The sequence below is a fragment of the Jaculus jaculus genome, chromosome 8, assembly GCF_020740685.1.
Source record: "Jaculus jaculus isolate mJacJac1 chromosome 8, mJacJac1.mat.Y.cur, whole genome shotgun sequence".
In the NCBI taxonomy this organism is placed as follows: Eukaryota; Metazoa; Chordata; class Mammalia; order Rodentia; family Dipodidae; genus Jaculus; species Jaculus jaculus.
Genome location: NC_059109.1, coordinates 61,408,977 through 61,427,362, shown reverse-complemented (window position 1 = coordinate 61,427,362; position 18,386 = coordinate 61,408,977). Strand labels below are relative to the sequence as shown.

At 38.8% G+C, this 18,386-nt stretch overlaps 1 protein-coding gene and 1 non-coding gene across 5 annotated transcripts in view; one reads left to right on the top strand and one right to left on the bottom strand.

The window, feature by feature from the left end:
- The window catches only part of Fmn1 (formin 1), a 434,422-nt gene that overhangs the window by 242,388 nt on the left and 173,648 nt on the right, over positions 1-18,386 (bottom strand). The window lies entirely within an intron of this gene.
- LOC123463064 lies at positions 14,650-14,756 on the top strand. Its single transcript, XR_006638676.1, has one exon. It is a non-coding gene; the product is annotated as a U6 spliceosomal RNA (small nuclear RNA).

Below are 18,386 nucleotides of genomic sequence, written 5' to 3'. Positions count from 1 at the left end.
TGTTTTCTTCTGAGTCCTTTTCTTTTTTGATTTTAATTTCATGCATTTTTCAGAGTTTTAAATCAATGTAACAGTAGAATTAAAGCATGGTGTATTGGTGAGGAAAACACTATAGTCTAGTAGTAAAACTTGGTACTCAAAAAGGAGGAAATTTCTTTGTGTATATTGGTATGATTTGTTTTAAAAACTGAGTTAGGGGCTGGAGAGATGTCTTAGCAGTTAAGGCACTTGCCTGCAAAACCTAAGACCCCATGTTCAACTCTCCATGTCCCACATAAGCCAGACACACAGTGACACAAGCACACAAGGTCGCACATGCACACAGGGGCACACGTGTCTGGAGCTCAATTTCAGTGGTTGAAAGCCCTGGTACAGCAATTCTGTCTCTTTTTCTTTCATACTCCTATATATACATAAATGTTTATCTAAGATGATCAAAAACTAATAGGCATCATTCTACAAGTTTTATGTATGTATATTATATATATGCTTGTAATACATAACATATATATATATGCCAGTAATATATCTATCTATGTATATTGCTGTTATATATATAATATAATATAATATTATATTATATTATAATATATATAATATTACATATATATGTCACAAAATGTCAAAATGTCCTTTAATGAACTTCTGGGAATAAAGAGTTCCCACTGTGACACTGCTTTGCTTCTGAGTTTGAAAAATAGTACCTGCAAGATCATTTTATTTTAAATCTAGTTTGTGCTGCAGGGGAATAAAAAGGAAAGATAAAAAATAAACAGTGATTAATGTATATACCAGTGTATGTCTCACTGTGATGCAGATTCAACTGGTTGGTGTTTATTGAAGGTTTCGTTTATCAGGTACTTAGCACTGGAAGTGGGTGGTAAGGGGGACAAAGGGTGGAACCTGATTATAATGTGCAAACTTCTGTTAGGTGCCAAAGTCAAGTATGAAGAGCTCCAGGTTTCAGAGGAAGAAGCCTGAAGCGAGATAGTTCACATATGCTGAGGATGCTCAAATGATTGGCAGGGCAAAAATGATAAATTTAAAAAACCCAAGATGGAGCCGGGCGTGGGGGCACACGACTTTAATCCCAGCACTCAGGAGGCAGAGGTAGGAGGATCACCAAGAGTTCAAGACCACCCTGAGTCTACAGAGTGAATTCCAGGTCAGCCTGAGCTAGAGTGAGAGTGAGACCCTACCTCAAAAACAAAACAAAACAAAACAAACAAACAAACAAACAAAAAAACAAGTGAAAGCAAAATGAATGGGAATGAGAATGGGAAAGTACAGGGACACAGTGGAATTAGAAACAAAAACAAGGGGCTGGGGAGATAGCTCAGTCTGTAAAGTGCTTGCCTTGAAAGCATGAGGTTTAGTAAGAACCCCAAAAGCAACAAAATAAAGCTAGGGTTTATGGCATGATCTTGCAATCCCATCACTGGGGAGGTGGGGCCAAGCAGATCCTTGCTGGCCAGCCAGTCTAGTGTAATTGGCAGGCTATGTAGTAAGGGACCTTGCCTTAATAAAAGTTGTTCCATATCGTGCTTAGCACTGGAGGTGGGAAGTAAGGGGGAACAGAGGGTGGACCATGGTTATAATGTGTAAGCTTCTGTTGGGTGCCAAAGTCAGGTATGAAGAGCATCAGCCTTCAGAGGATGAAGCCTTTGGAAATAAGAGACAAGCCTCAAAGGAATGACAACAGAAGTTGCCCTGTGGCCTCCAGACACACATACACACAGGTCCACCCATATACACATGTGCACCTGCACACAGATGGCCACATATACATATATGAAGAACTATTAATAAGTTAGTGGCTAACATTAGAAAGTTTTTTTTATTTTTATTAGCCTTTTCCATGATTATAAAAAAAAATCCCATGGTAATTCCCTCCCTCCCCCCTCCCACACTTTCCCCTTTGAAATTCCATTCTCCATCATATTACCTCCCCATCACAATCATTGTACTTACATATATACAATATCAACCTATTAAGTACCCTCCTCCCTTCCTTTCTCTTCCCTTTATGTTTCCTTTTTAACTTACTGGCCTCTGCTACTAAGTTGACATTAGGAAGTTTTAAATGTCATATGAAGGACTTTGAACATCCCAGGCTAGACTACAGTAAGCAATTGGAAATGTTTAAGAGAGAAGGGCAGCAATCTGTAAGCAGTCTGTAATATGAGCTAAACAGAGGTGAGTCATACCAACACACTATTAGGATGCTACATGGGAGTGCCCAGAACAACAAAGCCAGTAGTGACCTAATGTAGCAAAAAAGCACATGCAAGGGTGCAAGGATGCATAGGAGATTTCTGGCGTGGACTTTTAGGAGAATATGGAACCTTAATTTTACAGGAAAACTAAGAAAAGGCACTATTGTGTGGAGTTACAAATTGGAAGGGGGTAAGCAAACAAAGATGAAAATTACTTTCAACCTTGAGATCCTTGATATTATAAGATTTTTCTGGTGTTCTGGCTTTGGAAATCTTAAGGTTGAAATACTGAAAACAGTTCCCAATTTTCAAAAAATTATTCAGAAATGTGAATCTGGAACTCAGGAAACAAATATGAATCCAAATAAAAAGGCATGAAAAGCATTTACACAAACAAAAACTTGAAGAAATAAATGAAAGCTCCAAGTGATATAAAACCAAATGACTGGGAAACCTCTCCTGGAGGGCTATGTGCAGCATGTGGCAGAGGCAGAGGTGGCGGTGGCCATGGTGGAGAAGCGCACTCAGAGGAGGAGAGGAGACTGGAGACCACCCTCCCAGGTGTCTGCAGAGGAGAAAGAGGCCTGCAAAACTGACACGCAGCCCAGAAGAAACCCAGCCACATGACCCATAGCACTGGACAATTACTTCAGTTGTGTTTCTGAGAGGTGGGTTACAGAACTATGACAGTAGGAAACTGGTAAGAGAATTTGTTACATGTTGTCAATACTGAGAACTGCCAATCAGGGCAGAGAGAGGAGTGCAAGGAAGCACTGTGATTGAAGGAGGTGATCTACCCATAAAACACAGGCGAGACTATTATATAAATGCAAAAATCACCTGCCCCAAATAGAACAACAAATGATCAAAAGTACAGATATTGTATATGACAATACCAGAGAAACCAAGAGGAAAAACATGAAGGTTTGGAAAGGTGTGTGCGTGCATGTGTGTGTGAGAGACAGAGAGAGAGAGAGAGAGAGAGAGAGAGAGAGAGAGAGAGAGAGAGAGAGAGAGAGAGAGAAAGAGAGAGAGACGGGGAGGGAGGTATGCACAAAGCTAAAAACCAAGAAATCAAGATGTTAATAGGCCTATATTCTGTCTCCAAAGAGATGAATGCCCCTTCTTTCTTCCTTCCCAGAGTTAATGCAACCTCTTGGCTCCATGATTTCACCAACTTATTCCTTTCAGCCTAATTTCCTGATCAATCTCCTCAGGGCTCCTGCATAAAAATGTTGGGCAGCTCAGGCTGGTTTTACACATCATCAATGAGCAGTGCATGTACATTTTTACTTCCCATTAGACTGCAACTTCACAAGCATTACCCTACCATGTGGTGAAGGCAGGATCCTCTTTTTTTATTTTTATTTATTTTTTATTAGTTTTCTATTCAGCAAGGACCCTCCTCTTATAGACCATCTAAAGCCACAGCTGTCAGAAGTATAAGAGCTATGAGTCAAGTTGGATCTCCTGACTCTAAAACTCCATGTTCTTTCTCCTTCACAGAGTTGTTTCTTGATCCTGGCCAAGCAGTAGACTCCGTTTCTGTGTAAACATTACAAAGTACCTGGCTTGCTGTCAGAGACCTAACGTTCAATGGCTGAAGTAGTTTGATAAATGGTGTGAAAATTTTATGGTCCTTCCGTCAGACACCAAGATTTATTGACACATAATGCACAGTTAGAAGAACCCAAAGGAACTATCCCACAAGGGCAAACAGAGTGGGGGCGATGGCCCTGTGACCACAGGCATTATATAAGGCCACAGGCATTATATGGATCCAATAAGAAAGCTGCTTTTGCAAGGAAGAAAGCAACCTCTTGCTCTTGCAAAATGTTTTTGGACACCTAAAGGCTCTTTTATTACTGTGGCTGATTAAAATGAAAAGTTTAAACGACCAAAATGTTCTATTTGATGAGTTTTTGCCATGAACTATGGACCTTGTGGTCCAGTGGGATTCAAGCCCTTTGATCCTGGGCATTCACATAAATTCAGAGTCATAAAACATCATTGGATTTGATTTTATTGGTGTGGCTGATGTTGCCAGATTTGTAACGCAATCTTGTTTTTGTCTCTCCTCAGTTCTGAGCCCATCCACCATTGTTTTATAGCAAGAGGAAAGGAGTTTCCATTTGCATTTGGCAATCAAACTTCATGATTAAGCCACTTGTGTGGAATTTAGGGTTTCGGAGAAAGATCACGATGCTGTATCATATTGACAAGATTGGAACCAATATGACTTTATGAGCTGAAATAAAACAAAAAGAAAACTCTGTTCCACATCAAAATAATCACAGATTTTCACTACTAATGATAAAAGATACTATGTTTGAGAATAGCATGTTTGAATTGCAAAAAAATAGCATGATTAGATTTAGCATTTCCTAAATTGCCAACAGGATATAGAAATAGAAAACTAATTAGAAATAAATTCAAAAAGACTCCTATGCCATTTATTAGTGAATGGTGGGTTATATCTTAGTTTTCAAACTTTATTTAACAAAAAAAATGTATCTTTGGGAAAACTGAAGAAATATTCAATGAAACACTTACTTAATGAAGAGACATGTAATAAACCTAACTTAAATATCTCATTCATTACCTTTACTTTTTCTTTAATTTTTACTTTTTTGTTTTTGTTAAATTTTTAATTTTTTATCCATAACTTCTCTATCTTCTCTTTTGTTGGTTTTTCGAGGTAGGATTTTACTCTAGTTTGGGCTGCCCTAGAATTCACTATGTAGGCTGAGGGTGGCCTCAAACTCATGGCAATCCTCCTACCTCTGCCTCCCGAGTGCTGGGATTAAAGGCATGTGCCAGCATGCCCAGCTTTCCTTTACTTCTTTTTGCCACAATACTATATTCCTATAATTTTGATTTAAGGAGTAAGATTTTTACTACAAAATGTCTATGCAGTAGGTTCAATGCAGAGCACCACTAAAAGAAAGGAGCAATAGGAGGAGGCCACAAAGAAAGAAAGAAAGAAAGAAAGAAAGAAAGAAAGAAAGAAAGAAAGAAAGAAAGAAAGGAAGGAAGGAAGGAAGAGAAGTCAGCAGCAACCACACAGGACTTGAGAAAAGCCTGTATACAAAGACCAATGGAATCCATTATTACATAATTACTTTTGATGCAGAAAACCTCAGTTTGTGCTCAGTCAGAAAAGCTAACAGTATAGTTAGCCTATTTACTAGGCCAGGGAATATTTATTAATTTGAGTTGAATAAACACTTTTCAGTAATTTCAATTTTGATAGGATTCCTGTAGGCTGGACAACAGCTCACATAAAAGTCATCTTGTTTCTCAACAATGGAGAGTGGCATGAGAACATGCTTTAGTATCCCGGGTTAAGGGTCAGTAGCATTTTCAGCTGCCCTTGCTGCCTTTGCTTTATACTTAGGGGATATTTCAGAATTGGACCATCCAGAGAAAAATCCTTCCAATGCATATTGGTTTTCTTAATTTTTGATGTGAATATATCAGATTAGGTTATATAAAGTGGCTGTTTTAATAAATCAGGCCATATATCAGTAATTTCAGGTAATTCAACTCAAACTTCTATCAAATTTGAAAAAAAGGCCATTATTATATGTTTTCCCAATAGTTTGAGTTTTCTTTATATCTCTGTAGCACATAGTCACATATAGTACTATAAACAAAGAAAGAGTATATGTCATACAGACACTATAAACACTGCCCACTACTTATAGTGAGAAATAACTGTCCTGGGGGTATATGCCTACTGAGTTCAGATAAGGGCTGGGGGTCCATTTGGCAAGAAAGAAATTTCTTATATCATACTAAAAGACAGAGGTTAAGGTAGGAGTACTATGAGTTTTTGAGTCCAGTCTGGGGCTACAGAGTGAGTTCCAGGTCAGCCGTGGCTAGAGAGAGACTCTGCCTCAAAAAGAAACATAAAAGGTAGGGTGTTGTGAGTACTATTACTCTGAGAAATGCTTAAAGTTTTCTCAATTCCAGGAACTAGAGGCAGAATCAAGCTGGGATCATTGCTAAACAAGCAACAATGACCGCTTTGGTGGCTCTTGTTACAGTGGAAGCAGCCACCAGCCTGGGTGCAATGCTAGTGATCATGGTCAGAGAGTGGAGGCTCTCCTCATGCCTGCACCTTAGTCTTCCTCTGCCTCTGCCATCTCCGATGTGGATGACCTCCCAGTTGTCCCCTCCACCTGTCAATATTTCTCCTGTTTGTCATTCAATAAGCTCTTGAGACCCAGGCTCCCCTGATATCTTTTCCACAAACCAAGCTCTTCTGCACTTTTCAAGCAATGCTAGTTTCTAACAATATGTGTCCCTACCCATCAAAGTTAAATTATTCCATCTCAGAGTACCTCAAAGTCCTCAGCATGGACTACTTCCTGATTAAATAATCAGTGTCTCTCTGGAAGCACTGGAAGTGCCAAGGGAGTCAGAACCATCTTTGCTCTGCTCCCTCCAGCGTCTTGCACAGTGCCTGCACCCCACAAGTACTTAATCAATATATGCTGAATGAAGGAATGAGCGAATGACAGACAGATCTCTGACTTCCTTTTCCATCCTTAAATGAAACAGATGAACAATTTAAGGCTTTGTTTAGGCAGCCTTTTGTCATATGGAATGCATATGTAATACACATATGTACATAGTGGATATAAACATGGGCTGTATTGCTTCTGTAAATAGATTGAGCCTTATCCCTGTGTATAGTGCACTCTCTCTCTTTCTCTCTCTGTCTCTGTCACACACACATTTTTGTCAATATGGTTTTCTGTTATATAACAGCTGGATGTTTTAGGGTTTTGTTTTTTTTGTTTCTACATGTTTTAAGTGAAAATTCAGTAAGAACTGGAAAGCTGCAACAATCATTGCAAAATCTACTTGGAGTAAAAAGAGAAAAAAGGTCAAACTGACCCCTAGTGGTGATACTTAGGAATTGCCTCTGGGATTACCTAACACACAATATCTTCCCCCATGAAGGATACATTTCTCAGTTAAGATTTTGTTCACTGCAAATATTTATAACAAATAACTACAGTTTAATATTTCGTATCAGAATTTTAACAGTAGACACCAACAAGAGGTTCCACAGACAGCATAAGAAATTGCCACCCATTTATGGCAATTGAAAAACCAAAGGCTTGATAAATCTCTTAGTTAAGATCTAATATCTGAAAGTAGAAAAATCCACAAAAAGCAATCAATTTAAAAATTCTAATACTCTGGATGGAGAGATGACTTAGCGGTTAAGCGCTTGCCTGTGAAGCCTAAGGACTCTGGTTTGAGACTCGATTCCCCAGGACCCATGTAAGCCAATGCACAAGGTTGTACATGCATCTGGAGTTTGTTTGCAGTGGCTGGAGGCCCTGATGCGCCCATTCTCTCTCTCTGCCTCTTTCTCTCCCTGTCTGTTGTTCTCAAATAAGTAAATAAAAATAAAAAAATAAAAAAACTTCTAATACTCACCCAGGTGTGGTGGTACATGCTTTTAATCCCAGCACTTGGGAGTCTAAGGTAGGAGGATCTCTTTGAGTTCAAGGCCAGCTTGAGCTACCTAGAAAATTCTAGGTCAGCTTGGGCTAGAGTGAGATGTTACCTCCAAAAAACCAATAATAGTGCTGTTGAAATGGCTTAGTGGTTAAGGTGTTTACCTGTGAAATCTAAGGACCCTGGTTCAATTCCCCAGGACCCATGTAAGCTAGAGGCACAAGGGTGTGCATGTGTCAGGAGTTCATTTACAGTGGCTAAAGACCCTGGCATGCCCATTCTCTCTCTTTCTCTCTCTCTCAAATAAATAAATATTTTTTAAAAACTTTTAAAAACCCAATAATAATAATAATTCTAACTTGAGGATTCCATTTAGCTAGTCTCTGAGTAATAATTGGATAATTAATTTAAAGTGTAATTATTTGGGTTTGATGGCAAAATTTTTGCTTTTCCAAGTACAGTACAGAATTCATGTAAGAATTAAATGAAATAAACCACAGTATGTGCTAAGTGGTGTTTGGCATTACAGTTACATACAATAAATGTTATTGCTGTTAGTATCACCATTGTTAATAAATGGGATTCTTTCCCTTAAAAAGGTGCTCAACTGGTGTTGTTAATTATAAAAGAGAAAAATGTAAAAAGCAGAGATATGTACATGAAAATATATACTGGGGAAATTTGTCTTCCAAAGAACTATTCCTGAATTCATGGAGGACTATAGCTGTGAATGTAAATCCAGTATTAGCCTCTCAGGTACAGGTAAGTAATGGAAATATTCATTCTATCTCAGTGTCCCTCTATCATTGGACACAATTGATGAACCACCTGAATTACACAGGGCGACAGCATCATCAAGGCTCAAAATGATCCTGCTAAGTTAGCTAGGGAATGGATTACTTTGCAGAATCTAGTGATCAATTCCAGTAGTATTCACAGGCTTAGAATCTCAGTATCAACACTTGTAAACCAGCAAACTATAAGAATTCATTCTATTAAACTCATAACATTGTAGATATTCACAACTAAATGATGAATTAAAATATTCTTTAACATGTTAACTTTTTGCATCTGATTTGGCATCACTATAATGGATTATACTAACATTAGCACTTAGGGTAATACCAAAAAGATTTTATAAAGTTGCAATATTTCATATCTGTGAAGGTTTTGTTTAATAGTCCAAATTGTTCCCTTGTCCTCACAGAAATTCTCCAAAAGTGGAGAGATTTAAATATGGTGTGCTGACAAAGACAAATATAACAAATGCATCAGGCTGAGGATCTATGTCTTTGTAATCTGAGCTTTATCAGCTCAAATGTAGCACTTGATTTTGTTTCAACAGTAAAGTATAAACTATTAGGAAGAGACCAGTGAACTGGGTCAGAGATGGAAGTAAGGATGCCTATAAGTTTCTCTTAATGGAGGTCGACATACCACTTGGTTCTCTTGGGACAAGGTACAACCTAGGTTAATTTTCCACTTGGCAGCCATCCCTGGACCATTTTGCAGTGCGAGTGTCCATAAACATGAGTGCATTGCACAATGAGCAGAAGCCTGCCAGAGGCCACTGCCCAGAGAACCTTCCCTCACCTTGAGCTGAGCATGTGATGAATGGGGGAAATGAAATGCTTCCCACAAGGGAAAGGCCATTGCTAGTTGGTTCATCTTCTTGTGTGTCCCACAACCCAAAGGACATATTTCCAAACTACTGGCCAAAGATCATATTGTTAAATTATCTAGCTCCTTATAGGCAGTCAAACTGCATGCTTTCTTTTCCTCTTCCACCTTTAAAATTTAAGGAAATGGACATCCAAATAAGTCCTATCGACCATGCACTCATACATCTCCCTGCATCTCAAGGTAAAGTGGGACCTTCCACAGGAGTTTCACTGACTGGCCCAAGAGTGGAGCATCTGATAAGGCACTTCTCTTATGGTTTAAATCAAAAGGTGAACACAGTGCTCTACACCAGCAGCAGAACTAAGGACAACCTCTAGAAGCAGCTAAATGGCTTTTTTTTTTTTTTAAGGCAGTGAATACATAAAAGGAGTTTAGAGATTCTATATTAGATAATCCTAATTTTTAAATTATAAAGTGGTCAGTCATAGAATTCAAAGACTCTACTGAAAATAAAATGGCTTGATCTTACATCTTAGGTATATGAATGAGCCCAAAGTATAGTTTCAAGTTCACAGTATTCACACACCAGAATCCAGATTTTCTGACTCTAAGCCTAACGTCCTGTCTATTAATACTGCATTGCTTTTTCAAACATTTTATTTTTATGAGAGAGAGAGAGAGGGAGGGAGAGAGGGAGCATGTCAGGGCCTCCAGCCACTGCAAACAAAATCCAGATGCATACATCACCTTGTACATCTTGCTTGTGTGGGCACTGGGGAATCAAAACAAGGTCCTTAGGCTTGGCAGGCAAATACCTTAACCACTAAGCCACTGTCCAGCCCTATTAATGCTGCATTTCTTAATGGAATGGGCGCTGACTTAAAATTCAACCTACCTAGCTGGATTCAAATTCAGGTTCAAATCACACCTACCTTACAGGATCTAAAGTTAGGTAATCCACTAACTACTTTAGAGCTTTTGATGTCATGATGTCTAAGAACCTTATGTTTTATTACCTGGAAAATGAGAACAGATGCATTATGTTGCTCATGTTTTTACTTTGCTTATATTTCTATAGCTACTATTCATAACAATAATGATAAACACCCGAGGAGACAATGAGTACACAGTAGAAATCTGGTGAAAGTTCAATAGTGTTATTTTCAACCATAAATTATAAGAAATATCTCTGTGCCATCCATGGGACAAGAACTTCTGAAAGTACTAGAATGGACAGGAGGAAAAAACAAATATCCTTGTTGAGTTGGAGTGGCCCATAATAAGCAGGTTAAGTGACAGAACTTGACAGAATTTAAGGTGGATCCAGAAAGTAGGTTATGCACTGATATAATACTATATGACAACACAGAGTTCAAAAAAGGAGGGTGTCTTGGGTTAAAAGAAAAAAGAGTTTTAGACCATCCTGACAGAGCAAGAAACTTGTGAAAAACATGGGAAACTCAGGCTAAGTCAAACGTCCAAAGAAATCCTTAAGCACAAAACTTTGAGAACAACTCAATGCTCACCTTCCCTAGCTATAAAGAAACTGACACAAGAAAAAGGAGAATTAATGTTCGGTTTATCATACTCCACAGCTACAGGAAGTAGTGAGCTTCGCCACCAACACCGTTTAGTAACATGTAGCTGTAGAAATAGAAGGAAATCCATCGCACAGAAGTTGACTGACTTTGCATGGTAACAGTGCAAGAAGCTGGAGTCGTGACTCCAAATCCAAGTTCTTTCACATTATCATCCAACCAATATGAGTCTTGGTCCTCAGCAACATGACATAGATCAGCTATGAGAGAAGGATGTTAGTGCTCTTCAAATCCCAGCTCCTAGGCAGCCTCAAAGAAATAATTATTTTTGTTTATTTGGAACTTACTTCTATTGCCCTAGGCTGGCCTTCAACTCATAGCGATCCTCCTAGCTTCACCTCCTCAGTGCTGGGATTATAGGCATGTACCATGATGCCTAGCTAGATAGGAAATATCTATTTGTACTGTGGTAGCATAGTTTTATTTTATTCCTTAAGTGCTATGAACAATTTCTACCCAACAATAATGCAATGTTACTATGAACCCTGTGCAAAAGTTTCTCAAGTAAGAAACTGAGGAGTCATTAAAGGTAAGATACTGTTTTTCCAAAAACAGAGACAGAAAAATTGAAAAATAAACCAGATAATTCCAAGTATCATCAGGTGACCATAAGTTTTGAAGGCAGAGTATGCTAAATGAAGTGCATACTTAGAAAATTCATTGTGGTAAAATTATAAATGGCATAAAATATTAGAATCATGGAAAATGTCTGACCTGCCTCAACCCACTAATTAAAGATTTGAAAACTTGGTCAACTGCTTGTGTTGCACAGAAGTATATAAACATAATATAGGAAGATACGATTTATTTAAGAATAAATAGAACAGAGCATTCTCAGTGATCTTACCCAATCACAGAAAAAAAAAAAAAATCACCACATAGTCTCACTCATCTACAGCACCTAAGCCGAATCTACCCAAGATGCCTTACATACCCAGCAAGAATCTCGTGGACTAGACACTAGGATGGGTGGGTAGGGAGGGAAGGGCAAAGGAGGGGGTGGGAAACACAAATCTAGACCCAAGTGGGAATGGTACCATAAAATTTTACATCCTAAAAGGCAGACCAAATGGCTAAACCTTCACCAGGCCCTTAGAGGGAACACCTGAGACACAAGACACTGGAGAGGGTATGATGAAGACTGACCTTAATCTTCTACAGCCCCCCCCCTCAACTCTTGTATTTTAGTTATCTTTTTCTTCCTTTCCTTAGGGGGCACTGACCTGTAACTCCCAGTACCAGCATGTGGCTATCATCTACAATGAGCTTTTGATCAGAGAGACCTACAAGGTTTCCTAAAAGAAAGACAGATTTCTGTCAGAGTACTTGATGACCCACCAAAGGTTAGTGGTAAGACCGTACTGCTGAAGACATCTTATGTGGTTGACAAATAAAATGGAATGGCACGGCTAGAAGCTGGAAGAGAGTCAGTCCCCAGACAGTCAGTGCATCTAGTGCCAGAAGGTCCTACATGGGCGACAGGGGAAAAATGACCAATATCTGTTCAAGATCCTCATGGTCTAACCTACTTAGCAGCAAATAACCTGTTGTGAGGCTCACACAAGTGCACGGCCATGGTGGGAAACCAACTGCTGTTGATTCAGCTAACTGATCCCCTCAGTGATACGGGACCCATAGCTGGAGCTGGGAAACAAGTCAGAACCATATCCAAACATACGCCCACTCTCCATTATCAAGCTACTACTAATCGTGGGATACAAGAGAGCCTACACCTATTAAATTCTCTACAAAAAAGTAAGGGTTATCTCATTTGTCTGGTGCTAACTTACTCACCGTTGGGGGATTCTGCTTTTCTTTTCAGATAGATGTAGATCCTAAGGAGAGAGCCACCCCATCATACCTCAAAAAAGCCCCAGCTGAAACTAAGAACAATTGGCAAAACAAGCATGGTCTGTTTTCTTGGTGAACCAGGCACCAGTACAAGGGGGAAGGAGATCAACACAGTGAATAATCAACTCCTACCAAATCAGAGATCCTGAGACCCAGAAGCCCTCAACACCTCATCACTGAAGCAGACCAAAAATGAACCCAACATGGCTCAGGGAAATTTTGTGAACGAGAGGGCAGAAAGAATGTCAGAGCCACATGTTGGGTCATGATATGCAGAGACATTTATCTTACCCACAAATGTGGGCTAACTCCAGAATGCACAACCCATATACCTCAACAAGGAGGGGCCAGGTGGAGTGTGTAGGACATGGATGAGCCTAATAATGGTACCAAATTGACTGTATTCATTGAGTACAAAAGTAATTAATCAAAAAAGAATAAATAGATCTTTGCTTTTTAACTATCAAGAAAAAAATGTATAAAATGGGTATAAGTTGACAGACAGTTCGAAAAGCCAAAAGTCCCCAGGATCAAGCTGTATGCCCTCTTTATAGTGCTATACCCAATACATGCTGGCTGCTCAGCATGAACGAGGGTGGAGGTTCTGGGCTCCTCCACTTATTATCCTTCAGATTTGGGCTATAATAGTCAACCTCCCATGAGTGGGAAGACCACACACTTGCTAAAATGCATAAGGCCCTAAGTTTGTCTTCAGCCTCATAAAGAAATTCTGGACCAGATATAGTGGTGATCCTGTAACCCAGCACTGGAGGAGCACTGGTGGATTGCTGGCCAGCGAGCCTAGCCTAATTGGTAAACTTCTGGCCAATGAGAGAGCCTGTCTCAAATAAGATGAATGATGTTCTTAAGGATGACATACAAAGTGGTCCTCTGGCCTCCACACACATGTGCATAAATGTGCCCCCAAACATGAGCTCTCACATATATGTGCATAGTTTTAAGAAGTCAACCATCTAATCAAAGCACTTTAAGTGAAAGGGTTCCATCTCGCTAGTAGTGGAACTGAACTAATTAAATGACTTCTCCACAAATCTATGGTCAAAATCAGAAAGAAGGGCATGTAAAGGTCTTGAAACACATGACTCCTTCAAGACCTGTCAAGTGTGGGGGGGGACCTACCAGGCAACAAATGCTGCTGGTGGGTGACTCACAGCAAGACACAATCAACACCGTTACAGCTTTTCTACCCAGTACCCACCAATCCTTCAGCAATCAATGGGACTTTGCTACACTGTGGAACGTACCAGGAAGCAGTGACATTCACAGTGTGTCCACAGTATAGCCAGGCTGGGTTCTGTCCGTGTACTTATGAATGGTTGATGTTACTGCCCCGGGTGGGTTCTGTCTGTGTGTTTATGAATGAGCTGCTGTTGCCCAGGCTGAGTCCTGTTTGTGTACTTATGAATGGATTGGCGTTGCTGTCACTGGTTGCTTTCTACTTTTACTATTATCCAGAACATGGGGCTAATTCACACACACAGCTGTCAAAGAGGTGAACTGACACAGTGTGGACAGTTCAAAACTAGTGAGCATGGGTCTTAGTTGAAGTAACACCTGCTTGAAGTGACACCTGCCATCAAGTTCAGCAAGTTGAAGTTATGCAGAAAAATACTACTCCCAAAATTTTTAAAAATATTTATTTATTTATTTGAAGAGAGAGAGAGAGAATAGGTGGACAGGGCTTCCTTCTACTACATATGAACTCCATATGCATGTACCATTTTGTACATCTGAATTTACATGGGTAATGGGGAAGTGAACCTGGGACATCAGGCTTTGTAAGCAAGTGCCTTTAACATTGGAGTCATCTCTGCAGCTCCCTAATTTTTATACAATTTCTGCACTTAAAATTTTCACTCCTAGTGCTTGCTTTGGCAGCACATATACTAAAATTGGAATGATACAGAGAAAATTAGCATGGCCCCTGTGCAAGGATGACATGCAAATTCGTGAAGCGTTCCATATTTTTACAAAACTCACTTGGTGAATGGCATTACTGAGGAAGCTGATCCCACCATCTACTCTGGTAAAGTCATTTGCCCCTTAAGGGGTGTTGATCCAACACAGATTGAGTACCAAGGAATGATTGAGATCGTGGAGGAGGGGGATATGAAAGGTGAGGTGTATCCATTCGGCATAGTTGGGATGGCCAACAAAGGGGATTGCCTGCAGAAAGGGGAGAGTGTCAAGTTCCAATTGTGTGTCCTGGGCCAAAATGCACAAACTATGGCCTACAATATCACACCTCTTCGTAGGATCACTGTGGAGTGTATGAAAGATCAGTTTGGCTTCATTAACTATGAAGTAGGAGATAGCAAGAAACTCTTTTTCCATGTGAAAGAAGTTCAGGATAGCATTGAGCTACAGGCAGGAGACGAGGTAGAGTTCTCAGTGATTCTTAATCAGCGCACCGGCAAATGCAGTGCCTGCAACGTTTGGCAAGTCTGTGAAAGCCCCAAAGCTGTTGCAGCTCCTCGACCTGATAGGTTGGTGAATCGTTTAAAGAACATCACCCTGGATGATGCCAGTGCTCCTCGCCTAATGGTTCTTCGTCAGCCAAGGGGACCAGATAACTCAATGGGATTTGGTGCAGAAATAAAGATCCATCAAGCTGGTGTCATTGACTAACCACATCCACAAAGCACATCATTAATCCACTGGTGAAGGGTTCTGAATATCTCCCTCTTCATCCCTCCCAAAATCTGGAATACTTATTCTATTGAGCTATTATACCAGTTTTAACACCTTCCTCGTGTTATGTTTAAAAAAATAAATAAATTTAAGAAACCATTTTAAAATTATGCACAGTTGCAGCCTGGAAAACTTAAAGGTGGCACCTTATAGTATCAATTTTAGGAGCTTCATTTGGTGCATTTAATGCAACTGGTAATTGCAAAATCCACTTCGCCTATGTAAGTGAAAAATACAGACTGTTATCTTGTTGGCCCTATGAAATTCTGCACTTGCTATTTAGAACATACTCTACCTTCATTAGCTGGCAAGATGTTCTGCCTTAGCACTCAGTTGCATTCTTTTCCTTTTTATTTTCCTCCTGTTTTCTCCTGTTCATTATGCTTTAATTCTGAGGACCATATGAGGGTAGAATGTATTAACTTTTAAAAATTGCAAAAATTTATATAGCAAACCATTTTCTTAAGTTGATGGCCAAATGTTAAAATGTTATTTTTCATATTATTTATAATCTTGTCACAATTCACAAAGTTTGATTAGATTTCAATGAAATTGTCTTCCAGAGTAGGATTTTTGCTCTTTCTGGGATGGGGGGGGGAGGATAAATAACTACTACAATTAATAAGTATGTATGGTGCAGAATTTCATGCAAACGAAGTGTGCCAGCAGTGCGATAATTTAAGCATATTAAAAAAAAAGGACAAATGCACAAACTTGTTGCTGCTTAGATTACTGCAGCTTGGAGAACCCAGTTTCTTTTACTGATTTAAAAACAAAATGAAAAAAAAAATAATAAAAAAAAAGTTGTGCCTGAAAAAAAAAATTTCATTCCTAGCTCAAGTTTTAAAATGCTATATTTAAAACAAAATGTTTCTCTAAGTTAGACAAAAGATACTTGTCTGTGACTGTGAAAAGTTTCAGACAATATTCACCTACAGAAATCAGGTGTACTCCCCAGATCGCAGGAGTGTGCCACAGTCACAGGCCTTTTGCAATAGGTATAACATTATCCATCTCAAATCCCCCGAGGCAGTGGAGAACCCTTTGTATATCAGAGCAAAGAAAAAGAAAAAAAGGTCTCTGTAGGTCTCTTTATAACAAAGAAAATATGGGCCTCAGCCAGTTTTTCAACAGGACACAGGAGTATGCTTCTGCTTTGCTGTTTATTAAATTAACTCATTTCTTTTTACACCAAGTGACTTTAATTTCTCTGGATGGGTGTGCCATGTATTCATTCACCATACTACCGTTCTAATATTTTTCTCACTATTTTTAATGACTTGGTATACTGTCTCGGCAGTTTTGAAAGGCTATTATTATTTATTCAAAAGAATATTTTATATATCTGACAAATTATTAATAAAATATATGAGGGACTCAAGTAGCTTAATAATAAAAAAACAAGCTGATTTTAAAATGACCAAATCAAATAAATAGCTATTTCTAAAAATCTATATAAAAATGGCCAGCAAGGGGCCTGGGAAAATTGCTCAGTGGTTAGAAGTGCTTGCTTGTCAGCTGCTGGATGGATTTTGAGTCCCCAGTACCCATGTAAAGCTGGATGCAAAGTGGTGAATGTTTCTGTAATTTCAATGTGCTTATGGCAATGGAAGGAAGAGCCAGAGGAATCCAGAAACTCATAGGCCAGCTAGACTGGCATATATAACAACAGAAAACAATGAGATAGCCTGTATCAAAGGAGGAAAGAGAGGACAAATACTCTGAGGTTGCCCTCAGGCTCCACATGTGTGCCATGGTACATGTGCACCCACCTACACACATGCATGCATGCATGCATACATACATACATACATACATACATAAATACATACATACATTTCAAAAATGGCCAGCAGGTTTATAACAATATATATGATATTATTAATTATCAGGAAAATGGACATCAAAACCACAATAAGGTATTTCTTCACACTTGTCAGAATGGTTATTATTAAAAGATGTAGAAGATAACAAGTGCTGACCAGAAAGGGGAGAAAGGGGAGTTGCTGTACTCTGTTCAGGGGAATCCAAACTTGTATAATTATTATTAAAAATATAACTACAATCTGGTTGAGCAATCCCAGTACTGGGTAGATATCAAAGGAAGTACGATTAGCATGCTGAAAAGATAGCTGTAAACCTTAGCCCACTGAAATCTTAATCATTAATCCATGATACGAATCAATCTATATGTCTATACATTGATAAATAGATGAAGAAAATATGGATTATATGTATATACAATGGAATGATAGCATTAAGAAAGGAAATTCAGGGCTAAAGAGGTGGCTTAGTGGTTAAGACACTTGTTGGTAAAGCCAAAGGACCCAGGCTCAATTCCCCAGTACCCACATAAGCCTGATGTACACGGTGGCATACATATCTGGAATTTGTTTACAGTGGCTGAAGGCCCTGGGATATCTATTTTCTCTCTCTCTCTCTCTCTCTCTCTCTCTCTCTATATATATATATATATATATATATATATATATGTGTGTGTGTGTGTGTGTGTGTGTGTGTGTGTGTGTGTATGTGTATATTTGTATATGTATGTATATGTATATATATATGTATATATATAATATATTATATATATAATATAAATGCACACATATATATACCTCTTCCTCTCTTTCTCATATATACATAAATTTAAAAACTAAAAATAAAAAAGAGAGAAAATTCTGTCATTGACAAGAATTTGAAAGAACTTAGAACACATTATGTTAAGAAAAATAAAACAGGCACAGAAAGATACATACTGCCTCATTTATATGCAGAATTTAAGAAGTTGAACTCAAAGAAACAAAGTTAGATGATGGCTAAAGCAAGGATTGAGATGGTAGACATGAGGGAGAAATTGATTAAAGAATGTAAAATTTCATTTAGTCATGAGAGATAAGTCCAA